This window comes from Tenrec ecaudatus, chromosome 1, assembly GCF_050624435.1.
Source record: "Tenrec ecaudatus isolate mTenEca1 chromosome 1, mTenEca1.hap1, whole genome shotgun sequence".
NCBI classification, from domain to species: domain Eukaryota; kingdom Metazoa; phylum Chordata; class Mammalia; order Afrosoricida; family Tenrecidae; genus Tenrec; species Tenrec ecaudatus.
In genome coordinates, this window is record NC_134530.1 from 204,611,671 (window position 1) to 204,626,687 (window position 15,017).

Consider the following 15,017-nt stretch of genomic DNA (forward strand, 5'->3'; position numbering starts at 1 on the left):
CCATTTGTAGGCCACTGGACATCCCCTTACAGAAGGGTCTAATGGGAGGAGATGAACCAGGGTGTGATGTAGCAATGATGAAACATGCAATTTTCCTCTCGTTCCTAAATGCTTCCTCATCCCCCACTATCATGATCCCAAGTCTACCTTACAAATATGGCTAGACCAGAGGAGGTACACAGGAACAGATAGGAACTGTAAACACAGGGAATTCAGGTTGGATGATCCCTTCAGGACCAGTGGTGTGAATGGCGATACTGGGAGGTTGGAGAGAGAGTGGGTTGGAAAGAGGGAACCGATTACAAGGATCTACATGTGACCTCCTCCCTGGTAGACGGACAACAGAAAAGGGGGTGAAGAGAGGTGTTGGACAGGGCAAGATATGACAAAATAATAATTTTTAAATTATCAAGGTTTCATGAGTGATGGAGTGGAGGGGAAAATGAGGAAAAAATGATACCAAAGGCTTAGATGGAGAGCAAATGTTTTGAGAATGATGAGGGCAATGAATGTACAAATGTGCTTTACACAATTGATGTATGTCTTGATTGTGATAAGAGTTGTATGAGTCCCTAATAAAATGATTACTAAAAAAAAAAAAAAGATTGTGACACTAAGGTCAGATGACCTGAGTATTAGAAAAAAAAAAAAGAGCTCACAAAATTGTACAAGTGGGTAAACTCAGTTCTGTTCAAGTTCTTGGGTTGGATGTAAACTCAAGGCTTTTTCTGACCTAGTAGCTGGTATGGCTGATGAAAAAGAAATGAGAAGATGAAGTAACAAGACCATCAGCTGGGGGAGAGATGGTATTGCAGGTTATCAAATTATCAATAATATCATCAATATCCTGCAGAAGGAAACGTTGCTTCTTGCAAGTAATTGTCACAGTTCTTATTATATTTGAGCCAATTGTTGTAGGCACTGTGTGACTCAGTATCATTGTGGACCTTCCCCTTTATCACTAAATATTTACTTTAATAGGAATGTTTTCTTTCCAGGTACTGGTCTCTTCTGAAAGCATGTACAAAACATGTGAGAACATGACTTGTTATCCTCATTTTTTACTGTATTTCCTCTAAGACAGATCTGTTTGCTTTTCTGGAACTACATAGTAATTTCAATATATTCCACCAACATCATAATTTAAATGTATCAATTATTTGCCAATCCTCTCCATCAACTGTCAAGCTTTCACTTGTATATTAGTCCATTGAAAATATCTCGGGTCAGGTCAGAGGCCATTAGCTTCAAAGTAACATCTTTTCTCTTTAAAACTTTAAAGGAATTTTGTGCAACTGATTTGTCCAATGCAATACATTATTTGATTTCTTGACTGTTGTATTAATAGTGAATCTGAGTAAAATATATTTATTGATACTTTTTCGTTTTCTGTTTATCATGATGTCAATAGACATAGTTATGTATATGTGCTTTTCTTTCCATTAAGTTGCAATCTAAATTAAAAACTATAGTGTTTCTTATCTTTATCTTGTCCCCTTCAATTGACACAATCAAGGTTCTGTCATCGACATATCACAGGTTGTTAATGTGGTTCTCTATAATGCTGATGCCACATTTTCCTTCATATAGTCCAGGTGTCAAGTTATTTGTTCAGTATGCAGACTGAATAAGAATAATGAAATGAAACCACCTTGACACTGACCTTTTCGGACTTTAATTCTTTCAGTATCCCCTTGTTCAGTCCAACAACTACCTTTTGGTCTATGTACAGGTTCCACATGAGCTAAGAAAGTATTGTGGAATCCCCATTATTCCCAACGATGTCCAGATTTTGTTATCATCAATAGAGGCAAATGCCTTTCATTAGTCAATAAAACACAAGTAAACATATTTCTGATATTATCTGCTTTCAGTCAAGATCCATCTGATTTTAACAATGATCTACCTGACTGTACACTTCTGAATCCAGCTTGAATCTCTGGTATACCTCCAGTATGCAGCAGTTATTAAAAAATTTATCACCAGCAAAATTTAACTTACTGTAATATGATTTGATAACTTTTACATTCTGGTAGGTTACTTTTCTTTGGAGTTGGTCCAGAAATGACTATCTTGCAGTCTGTTGGCCAGCTAGCTGTCTTCCTAATGTCTTAGCATAAAGTAGTAAGTGGTGAATTGGTTTGTTGAAACATTTCAAATGGTATTCCATCATATCCTGGGGTCTTGTTTTGCTGTAGTGCTTAAAGAGCTGCATAGAGTTTTACCTCAAGACTTCTGGTTATTGGTCATATATGACCTTTTGAAATGATTGACTATCAACTGATTTCTTTGGTACAGTGATTTTGTTTATTCATTTTACTTTATTTGAGGCTTCCTCCATCATTCAATATTTGGTCCATGAAATCCTTCGATTTGTCAACTCAAGATTTGATTTTTTTCCTTTGGTTCTTTCCATTTGTTCCAGTTGTGAGAATTTATTTTATACAATGAGTTGTAATCCACTCTAAAATCCAGTCTTTGATGTTCATCCATGCTTTGAGACCTCTTTGCTTTCAGGGTATGTCACTTGCAAATTGCAGATTGTTAATGAGCTTCTTACAATTCTGAAGCTGATTTCTTCTTAATAAAGTCTAGTTTCTCAGATTTTTTTCTCAGCATACAGTTTGAGTAATACTGGTGAAAGGATATTTTTAACCCTAAAAACAACTGTCTGCTGCTTGGTTCCCTAGATAATTAAAGCCAGTGAAGCATGTGTGTGTGTGTGTGTGTGTGTGTGTGTGTGTGTGTGTGTATGTGTGTGTGTGTATAGAAAATGATCCATAGTTGAAGCATCCTTCCATATTCACAAGTACACCGCAAGCAAACGTTTCTCTAGTATTCTCTTCTTTCCACCAGGATGCATTTGATATCATCAATATATCTCTTACTCCACATCCTTCCTGAATTCAGTTTCAATCCCTGGCACATCCCTTTAAATGTACTCCTGCAATCATTTTATATCTTCAATATATTTTACTTGCTTGTGAGACTGAGGATATTGTTCCATAATTTCTGCATTTTGTTGTTCCATTTTCTTTGGAAGGGGAAAGATAACCTCTTACAATTGTTGGCTGGTTTGAAATATGCATCTCTTCCAGTTTCTTACTCAGATTTCTTGGTCTAGATGACGGAATGTTTCCAGTGCTGCTCCGCTTGGTAAAACATTTCAATTGTCTGTCAATTCTTGAGGCTTGTTTGTCACTATTGCCTTCAGGGAATGTTGAACATCTTTCTCCAATAACATAGTTTTTTGATCCTATGCTACCTCTAGAAATGATCCACTAGATGTTTGTGTGTGTGTTTCATTTTTTTAAATCATTTTATTGGGGCTCTTACAGCTCTTAGAACATTCCATACATCAATTTTATCAAACATGCTTGTACATAGTTGCAATCATCATTTCTAGCACATTTTTTACTTGAGCCCTTGGTATAAAGTTCCCTTTTTTCCCCTCCCTCTTCCACCCTCCCACCATTGTGAGTCCTTGAACTATTATATATTGTTATTATTATTTAGTATCTTACACTGTCCATTGTCTCCCTTCACCCACATTTCTGTTATTCCTCCCCTTCAGGAGGGGCGCTAGAGACACAACCTTGTGAGGGGTTCTCTGCTTCACCCTCTTTCCCCTCCCCGACCATCTCCCTACCCTCATGATTTCACTACTCCCACTCCTGTTTCTGAGGGGTTTGTCTGCCCTGAAATCCTTTGTCGAGAGCTCTTATCTGTACCAATGTGCTTTCTCCAGTCTAGCCGGATTTGTGAGATAGAACTGGGGCGAGGAAGTGGAGGGGAGGAGGCATTCATGATCTAGAGGAATGCTGTGTGTTTCCTCAGTGCTATACTGCACCTTGTTGAGTCCTCCATTCCTTATAATCCTTCTGTGGGGTAATTACCGATGTTTTAAAGATGGGCTTTGGGTCTCCACTTTAAACCCCCTCATTCACATCAATATAGTTTTTTTTAAAAATCTTTTGATACCTGATACCTGATCCCATCATCACTTCATAATCACACTGGCTGGTGTGCTTCTTCCATGTAGGCTTATTTCCCTCCCTGCAGGAGGGCTGCTTGTTTAACTTCAAGCCTTGAAGACCCCAGACACTATATCTTTCGATAGTTGGGCGCCATTCTCTCCCTTCACCACATTTGCTTATGCACTCATTTTGTCTTCAGCAATTGTGTAGGGAAGGTGAGTATCAGAGTGCCAGGTTATTAGAACAAAGTTTTCTTGTATTAAGGGAGGTCTTGAGTAGAGGTTCAAAATCCATCTGCTAGTTTAATACTTAACATATAACTACGTGTACATTGGTCTCTATCCCTTTCATTATAAATGAGTATATTTACATAAATACATGCTTATAGCTATACATCTTTATATAGATTTTGCCTCCTATTTCTTTCCACTATTTCCTTTCACCTTCCACTTATCCCATTATCATGTTCACCCTCCATTTGGCTCTCAGTAATTCCACTCAGATATATCACACTTGATTAAACCCCACCAGGCATTATATATCCTCCTCACTATAAATTTTAGGTCTCTTATTATGTGTTGGTTGGCTCCCTACTCCTGCTCATTGCCCCCTCCTATCCCATGTCCCCCCAGAACTTCCAGTCCTGTTGCTTTCTACTCTGGATTGTTTGTCCTGCCTGTCTTTCATAGGGTGAAAGACAACCAAAACCAACCAAACAAACAAAACAAAATAAAAAGTTTCGGGTCTGTCTGCTGATCCTTCTGTATGTTTTCTGATCAAGGGTGATGAGGTGCCAAACCCTGTCTCCCATGTTAGAAATCCATTTTCAGGATTCCTCAGGGACTTGATTACTTTGCTCCCTTTGTCGTTCTGTTGCGCTCCCTTTGTGTTTCAGCCCACTGTGCATGGGGTTTACCAGGCACACTTTCTACATAGTGTCTCCAGTGCTGTCCTCCAAGGTGCGATGGGTGAGTGGGGGGAGTCCTGACTCAGGGTGGTGGTGGACTGGACCTAAGCTCCTTCCTGTGCATTGGCTGCTCTGAGGAGAGATGTCATCCCCGGGGTTTGGTGAGCCATAATGAGGTTCTCTCTCTCCCTCTATTTCTCTCCCCCCACCAACCTCTTAGTTTGATTCTGTGTTGTCTAGACAGACCCATCTCTCTTCCCGGGCTATATTTTCAGTGATGTCTTCTATATTGCCTTATTCTGGGGAGGGGGTCAACATTGCTCGGCTTGGGCCTGCCCTGAGTCCTATGATGTTATTTTACTGCTCCATGCCAGTGTATTGCCCTCAAGGCTTGGCCCTCTGGGATGGGATCTAGCCCCTCTCCCTTTCCTGTGGAGACATAAGCAATGCCCTTACCATGGTGTATTAGTGCCCTGTTCCCCATCATCCTCCTTTTGTTGTTGTTTTTCTTTATGTTTTTCCCCCTCAGTTGGGTCAGACCCTGCCAAAGCTCCTGTATCTGATTCAGGACCGAGGTATTATGCGCCTTAGATCTTTTTAATATAGTGACCCTGTGTGTGCCATTAAAAAATTTCCAAATCATTAAATATGTGTGATGCTGAAGGTATTGTGAAGGTATATGACTGATATTTCAAATGCCTGCAGGGTCATATATGTACAGGCTTCAGCAGACTGCTTAGAACAAAAGCAGTCTGGGAAGAAGGAATAGGCCGTCGACTTCTGAATGAATAGCCACAAACAACAGCATGAGTAGCAGAGGAGCATTGTCAGATATAGTACTGAAATATGAGTAACTCGATATGGAAGGGGAAGAGTCACCTCAAAGTAGAGCTGGCTTTAATGATGTGAATGGAGTAAAGCTTTCAGTACCTTCATGTACTGATGGGTCATGGCTCTAAAAAAGGAGAAAGAGCTGGAAATACCCATTTAAATAGAGAATAATGCCTGAATTAGCTACTTACCTTGACTAAAAGAAAAATGGGCACCACCATTTTATATTAAACATTACAATCTACAGAAGCCACATATTCAAATGTGAGAAAAAGAATAAATATTTTAAACAGAAGTATGTAATATGCACTCTATTTTATGTAGTAAAATATGGGAAATCTGGAATCTATAAGATAGGAACTTGCGAGAGATGAAAAACTAAAAATGTTCCAACAAAATTAGCAATAGACAGTGGTAAGATTCCATCCTAGCAAATGCGGAAGAATTTTGGACAGTGGGGAAAACACAGCAGTCCTTTAGAGTATCAGCTCTTGAAATATTTTCTCTTTTCATATATAGAATATATAAATGTATGTATATTTGCAACTAAATACACTTTATTATTCATATTGTGTTCATAAACATTTTAAATATCTGTTGTGATTGTGAATAAAACCTAGGAATGTTAAAAAATATACTTTTAAAACCTCATCATGTTTTGTAATAATTTTACCTTCTACCCTGTCTTTTTTATTTTAATTTTCATTCATGCTATTCCACAGCGGAAGTATTTGGAAGTGGTAGACATTTAAATTGTCCATGAAAATTCACCAATGTGTGGTACATTTGGGATCATCAAGGAAGGATGATCCAAGACAGAGGCAGGTTGAGTTTGGTGGTGTGGGAAAAAGCAGATAAATAATATGACTGAAACAAAGAATTGCTGTAAACAGAAATTGTAATTTTAATAATTAATGACAAGTTATCTTCTCAACCTTTAATGTCAAACATAAACAATTGGAATTTACCAGGCAGTAATGGGGAGTCGTTAAAGGTTTTTAAAAATTAATGATATGCTAAATGGTCATTTGGAGGTTTGTTTTGTCCATGGTATTTAAAATAAATAAAAGTTTGATATATTTGACCTTTCACCCTACTAAACTAAGGTGAGGACTATGCACTTTTACCAAGGTATAGCTTACTAATTAACTTTGCTTCAAGGCTTCTGTTTAGAAGCAATGCATAAATCTAAGGATAATAAAACTGATACAATATATGTGGTTAGTCACCTGTAAAACTCCTCTGGCATTAGAAGTAGTATGTAAATGTGATAGTAACTCACCTAGAACAATTCCAAATTTTCATCAGCATGACACCTCTCAAACCACACATTGAGAAGACAGCAAAGAAGCAATGCAAAATGAAAGGTATCTCATTGCTGGAAAAATGTAATTTAATAGTGAATGAGCAATCTCTATTACAAAACAAAACCCAAATTTAAATTCATTATTTTTATCTTTCCCTCCAAAGAGAGAGAGAGAGAGGGAGAGAATAAGAGTGAATTTATGCTTATATTTAGTGATGAGTAACTTAAAAAACACCAATAATAAAGACTAATGGATAACCCATTAGCAAGCGATGACAATTTTAATTATGGTAATATTATCATTCAAACTACCACTACCTACATTTCTTTGGTATGTTACTTTTTTCTATCAGCAGAGATTGTAATATACCATTATTTGTTTTCTTGGGTCCATCAAGTGTCACCAAACCAAACTTATTGCCATTAGGTCAGTTCCAGTTCAGCAATCTTACAAAGCAGAGAACTTCCCTAGAGGATTTCCAAGGCTGTAGTCTTTATAGTAGACTGCCACATCTTTGAATTAAAAAATGGCTTTTGGTTTCATAGTGCCAACATTTAAATTAGCAGCACAGTGTTTTAACTACTGCACATGCATGTGTTCTGTTCATGGAGCAAGCAAACTCTTATTGAATTGGATTACCTATTAAATAATATGTTCAAATTGGGTGACAAAACTCAAACTCATTGCCATTGAGTTTAATCCAATTTAGCTACCATATAGGACAAAACAGAACTGCCCTGTAGGTTTCCAAGATTGTAAGTCTTTACAGGAGTAGAAAGGAATAGAAAGTAATATTATCTCCCATAAAAATATTGATTTCAGTATAGGAATGTACATACAAGCCTAAATCCAGGTGTGTGTATATATATATATATATATATATATATATATATATATATATATATATATATATATATATATATATATATAATGATAAGGAAGTAGATCTATGTACATATATTTATAGGTTTAGTATTAAGGTAGCAGATGGACATTGGGCCTCTACTCAAGTACTCCCTCAATGCAAGAACACTTTGTTCCATGATGCTCACCATCCCTGACATAATTGATGAAGACAAAATGGATGCATAAGCAAATGTGGTGAAGAAAGCTGATGGTGCCCAGCTATCAAAAGATATAGCATATGGTGTCTTAAAGGCCTGAAGATAAACAAGCAGTCATCTACTGAGAAACAACAAAGTACACATGGAAGAAGAACACCAGCCTGTGTGGTCATGAGGTGTTGATGGGATCAGGTATCAAAGACCCTAAACAAAAAATCATATCATTGTGAATGAGGGGGAGACCCAAAGCCCATCTGTAGACAACTGGACATCGGGTCGCAAGGGGAGGAGGTAAGAGAGTTAGGCTACAATATAGCACTGAAAAAACATACAACTTTCCTCTGGGTCTTTAGTGCTGGGTAGACCAGAACATGTGCATGGGTACATATGCAAGATGGAAATACAGGGAACCCAGGACAGATAGACATTTTATTACTTTGAATGAATGGGTTAACACGACAGCTTTTCAAAGACATCTTTTAAAGGTATATTGAAAGTCAACCGTGTGTGCTCAGGAGGACTAAATGTTAAGGGAATTAATATGTAAACTCTTTAGCAGGAAAGCAAATTAAGAATAATTCATCTGAACCTCATAAAACAGAAAATGCAAAACGATGTTGATAAGCAAGCACAGGGTACTTGAAATCACACTGGGGGCATTCCATCTCAGTTATTTTTCTTTTGACAAATGAGAATTTTAAGTTTCTATTCAAAGAGAATTTCATCTCTGATATTTTTTATTTTGTCCTGAAATACACCCTTTAAAATATCTGCCTATTTGATGAGATATCTATTTTTTAAATGATGGGACGGCACTGAAGTGAAACCAAATAAAGCAGAAGTATGTAAATCATCAAACAGACCCAGAAAGCAAAGTGAGAGAGGGAAGAGGGACTGGATTGAGAGCAGAGCTGTGAGCCCATTCAATCTGATTTGACTCTCTACTGAGAATTTGCATTTCCACCAAATACATTGAATCAGATTCTACAGTTTAGCAAAGTCCTCGAGTAATTCTTATGAGTCCTGAGAGTAACTGGTTTGAAGCCCTGCTTTAGAATGGTAGCCCCTGCTCTTTCCATATCTCTCTGGTCCTTATTCTGCTATTTTCTCAAGCATGGCTAGATTCTAGTAATTTAAATTCAGACTATTTATTTTATGTAAAATGATATAAATGTGCTCACCTTTTAATCTAATTATTGAATATATAGGTATAAAGTGTGGTATAGAGATACAGCATTATTAAGGTATATCTTACTTTTCTCTCTTTCTTCATACTTGAGAAAACACTGGTTTACCTTTTTGCTGGGCTTTTTCTCATACAAGATGCTTTCATGGTATTGGTCAGCACAGTATTGTGACATTTAAGCACCCAATTGGCTTGGTTAATACAATTAAAACTGGCTAAAATAATAAAGGCTACTCATTGTATTACATGATTTAAAAGTGTGCAGATGATTGTTTAAAAGAGTCAAAGGAGAAACGATTGTGTAGAGTTTATTTGAGCAGTCAAATAAGTCAATCTGCTCAAATAAATTATTATTTTCAATATAAACAATGTAATTTTTCTGTGATAGTACGTTACATTTAAATGGGAGTAGAGTATTTCTGAAAAGAAAACCTAGGAGCTGTTGCTGAAGAAGGGGAATTAGAAATTTGCGAGGAAAATCAAATAGTCGTGACCAGGGGACCTCAAACTTTCTAAACAGAAGGCCAGCTCACTGTGCCTCAGACCGTTGGAGGGCCAGACTATTGTTTAAAAAAACTATGAACAAATTCCTATGCACACTGCACATATCTTATTTTGAAGTAAAAAATCAAATGGGAACAAATACAATATTTAAAATGAAGAACAATATTTTAAATGAAGAACAAGTGAAGTTAAATCAACACACTTACCAATATTTCAGTGGGAACTATGGGCCTGCGTTTTGCTGATGGGATGGTCAATGTCCGGTTCCATAGTTGTCCAGTCCTAACAAGCGAGGCAAGTGTGCATCAGGTAGTCTAGATGTGGTTGGAGATTTCAGATACTTCGTTATGGAAGTAGTCCGTTGACAGACATAAGTGCTATCAAAGATGGTTGCCATTTTGAGAGCACGGTTCCTGAGATGAGGACCCGTCTCAGAGGGGAGAGGTGCATAGAAATGAGGAAGGCTGCTTGACTTGAATGCTTCCTTCAGAGTCACAGTTCTGCAGTTCAGCCAGTTCCATTTGGTAAATTGTATCCACATTTTCAATGTCAGTAGAAAATGGGTTACCGAAAAGCTGTATGTCCTGTTCATGGAGATGAAGCTCTTTAAATCTAAATTGGAACTCCTTTTGCAACTTTTCCAGTGAATCCACACGTTTTGTTTGGGAATGCAACTAATGGTTTTTCCACTAACAGATTTTGAGTTGTGGGAGATGGCAGACGTTTTCCTCTTTCACTTGTTTGATGAGGAGGCCTAATTTGACTTCAAATGCTTTCACGTGTGATTGCATATCACAGATGAGCTTCCCCTTTCCTTGAAGTTGCACATTGAAACTATTGAGTAGCTCTGTTACATCTGTCAGAAAGTCAAGGTGCCATTTCCATTCTGCATCATTGAGCTCTGGGACTTCTTTGTTTTTTGAAAGCAGAAAAGCTGTAATCTGTGGAAGTAAGTCATAGAAATGTATCAAAACTCTCCCTTGACTCAGCCAATGGACCTCTGTGTGGTACAGAACATCTTCATAGGCAACATTTAGCTCAGACAGAAAGTCCTGAAATTGCCTGTGGTTTAGTGCATTAGCTCTAATGAAGTTAACACAAGATTCCACAGTTTCATAACAGAGTCCCTCTTCAGGGATTACTACACAGAGATTGTTGGTGGAGGAGGCAGTGCATGGCTATTGGATGAGAATGGTTATGTTTGTCCATCTCTTGGATAATGCGAGCAATTACTCCTTTCTTAGGCCCCACCATGCCAAGAGCACCATCAGTTATCACACTGGCTCGTTTAGCCCAGTCCAGCTGCAAACCATCCACAGTTTGGCAAACCTTTTCATAGATACCCTCTCCTGTAGTTGTTCCTTTGATGCTTTGAAGTGCAGCAAGCTCTTCTGTGACTTCGAAATAGTCATTCATCTCACGAATAAAAATTAGAAGTTGTGCAGAATCACGAACATTATTACTTTTGTCGAGTGCCAAGGAAAAACAGGAAAGATTTTTTGCGGAGTTTTGCAAATGCTGATGCAAATTGTCTACCATTTCTTCAATCCTTCATGTAAATGTAGGTCCTGAAAGACCCGCTGTACTAAATAAATTGGCCTTCTCTGGACACATCCCTTTGGCAACAGAAAGAAGGCATTCTTTAACAAGTTCTTCCTCCATGAATGGTCTGCCAGTGCACGCTATTAACTTGACAACTTGAAAACTTGCTCGCAGTGATGAAATATTCAGCTGCTCCTGCTTCACAAAAGCATTTTGCAGAGTTGTCAATGTACTTTTCAGTTTTAATATTTGATCTTTTCTCACTTCTCCAACCAAGCAATCATATTATCTTTATGTTGAGTTTGATAGTGTCGACACAAATTGTATTCTTTGAACACAGACACTATAGTCTGGCACATCAGACACACAGCTCCTTCCTTGTACTGCATGAAAAAGTAATAAGTCCACTGTTCTTTGAATATCCTACACTCCGAGTCAAATTTTCTCTTTCTTGATATCATTGTTTCCTAGGGATTCCAAATTGCTATTAGTAAAATACCAGTGTGTGTGTGTGTGTGTGTGTGTGTATACACACACACACATATATATACAGTGGTGCTACAAAAACCATATACCAGCAATAACTTTGCCCACACAGAGACATATAGACTGCACTGCCCATCAATGCAGCCTGACCAGTGCCCATCAATGCAGTCTGATCAGTGTCCATCAATGCAGCCTTGCCAGTCCACATTATTTCAGCCTCACCTGTACCCACAATGGTGGAACTCTGCTTTTACCTCAGGCTCAAACTGGTGCAGGTCAGGAACCGGCACGATTACAGAGCCGGTTCCTCCACCACCTTTACAGTTCACACTACCCTGTGCAAACCTCACTGTGATCTGTAAACTCCCACAGGGCTCTGATCGCATGGGTGAGAAGACGCATGCGATCAGATTCCACTGCAGGAAAAAAGAAGGCACGCATGCCTTTTTCCTTCCGCATCTAATGCGAGTTCAGCCAGACAAGCACACGGCTGAACTAGCACTGCTCAGAGATCGCCACAGTGTGAACTGGGCCTTACACAGCACACAACATACAACACCATACACAATCGAATAGCAATCAGAATATAAATGCGCTTACTGTCAATTAAATTGCGTTTCCTACTCCTCGGCTGTCTGCAGAGCCGTGGATGAAGTTCCCAGAGGGCCCTAGGCAGATTACCAGTTTGGGGCCCCCATGAGATAACACTGAGCACTGACCATGTGCATTCACACTGAGCACTTAACAAAGATCATGACCACTGAGCACTGACTATTCGCATTACCTCTGAGTACTGACAATTTGCATTAGCACGGAGCGCTGGGATGCAACCCCTCTATAATCCACACCCAACCAACTAACCAACTTAAAAAAATAAAAGACTTCCTAACTTCAGAAAAAAGGCCCTCCTAATGGAAAATGAAGGACCTACTAACTGCAAAAGAAAAAAAAATAGACCTCCTAGCTTCAAAAAAAATAAATCCAAAAAAACCTAACTTGTTCTTACCTCAGTCTTCAGGCAGCAGCAGGCTCTGCACAGACAAGCTCTTGACTTGTCAGGAATCTGAGAGAGGAGTCCAGTCAAGAGACAGAGAGAAAGACGGGAGTAGGAGAGAGCGGCACACATTCCACGCAAGCACACTGCCGGCCAGGACAAGTTGGTTGCTAAGCAAGACAGGCAACAGCAGCAAAAATACCCAGTGGGCTGGATAAATGTCCTCCGTGGGCTGCAAGTGGCCCGCGGGCCGTAGCTTGAGGACCCCTGGTCATGATATTAAAAAAAATTAATTATCTGTGTGGCATTATATTTTTCCTCACTATATACTCTTCCTTTATTGTGACAGTATGCATATTATCTATTTCTTTAATAAATCATAATCATCAGGGTAGAACCAAGAACCCTGGTAGTGTGGTTACTGCATGTTGTACAGCAAACACCAGCCTCTCCATTGGAGAAAAACGAGGCTTTCAGCTCCTATAGAGCTACATCTTTGAAACCCATGGGCAGTTACTCTGTCCTATAGGAAGAGCTATGAGCTAGAATCAACTCACTGGCAATGTGAGTTTTTGGGGGGTATACTTTTCATTTAGTAAAATATCAAGCACATGTATGAGCTAAATATTCATTTAAAATAAATGAATAAATGAATGGGATCATATACATGCTTCCATTCTCATGAATTTTGTAATGATAAATGTATGATACACACCAACAAAAGTGATCAGTTACTGGATCAGTAGGTTATTCAAAATATGAGAAGGTAGGTTGAAGGGAAATAGGGAGCTCGTAGCAAAGAGCACAAGGAGGAAGAAAATGTTCTGGAACTGGTTGTGGTAATGAAAAACAACTGGTTTTTTATATCACTTAACTATTTAGGTATATGATATGTGCATTATATGTCAATTAAACTATTTTTTCAATGTCAAGTAGAATATTCCAAATAAAGTGGCTCATATGATGTCCATGCAAGCTAAAAAAGGTAATATTTTTCATGTTAGTCATCTATCTTCTCTTTATATTTTTATTTCTCAATGATGTCAATTATGTTTTCTTACAATTCTTTCTGAATTTTTATTCTTCCAACCTAAAATCTACCTACTCCATATATTGAATACTCATATTAGTGGATATATTCTCAAAAATTAAAAATAGATTTTTTTACTGTGGTGTATTAACTATATGCACTGCAGAGATATTTTAATGTGTCTCTTCTAGCTATAGACTCTAACTTCTAGCAAATAACCAATTCCTGATGGATTTGGATAAGGGAAGGTGGGGAAAGATGCTAATAGGATTAGTTTCTGAGTGTTCATTAACAGGATTCGGTGTGCTGGGTATAAAATGAACCATCTCAAAAGCAAGAGGGGGCAATATCATTACCATCAAGAGTGACGTTTCAGAAGGGATCATACACTTTGGATGGTAAAAGTGCTGAGCCTTGAACTTCCCTGATTCATGAGACAGCTTTGATACCATAGGTGTGACCTTTGAGCAGCCACAGCAGAACCAAGAGCCAGGATATAAGACAGAACAGTGTACTTCCCAGACAACAGAACAAGTAAAGATTAGTGCTTTTGGACAGGAAACTAGCTTATAGAACAGAGTGCCTTGGGCACATAATTTCTTATGTTTTTTCAAGACCATTTTATTGGGTATACTCATAAATGATATCTATTAGTCCATAGTTCAATCACCTCGAGCAGTTTTGTACAATTGGTATCACAATCAATTTCAAAACATTCTTTTCCTTCTTGAACCATTTGACATCAGCTCCCCTTTACCTCCCCATCCCACACTGTACCCGCCAGAAACCCTTGTTCTACTTGTTATCCCTATAGGTTCATCAATCAAGGGAGCTTGGTTTTGCCCACCCATGAAACTGGTGCTGAGTATCTTTGGACTGAGGCATAATATTGGTGATCTAAAAAAGAGCTGTGTAATAATGTCCAAATGGCATAGAATAAACTTTCCTGACTGGGCAATTGTATCTGAGCATTTTGCATATGAACTTAACTCAGACACAGAAGGAGATTGCTTTGGGAGAAACAGTGAATGACAGAATGGGGTAAAAAGGGATGGAGAATGAAGGTTTGTGTGACCTTTCTTTGTGGCAAACTGCCAGAAGAGATCAGATGTGACTCTCCCCCGAAACCCCACTGCATTTAACCTCCATGTTCTCACACTTTCTTTTTGAAAAACACTCTTCTTGTTTT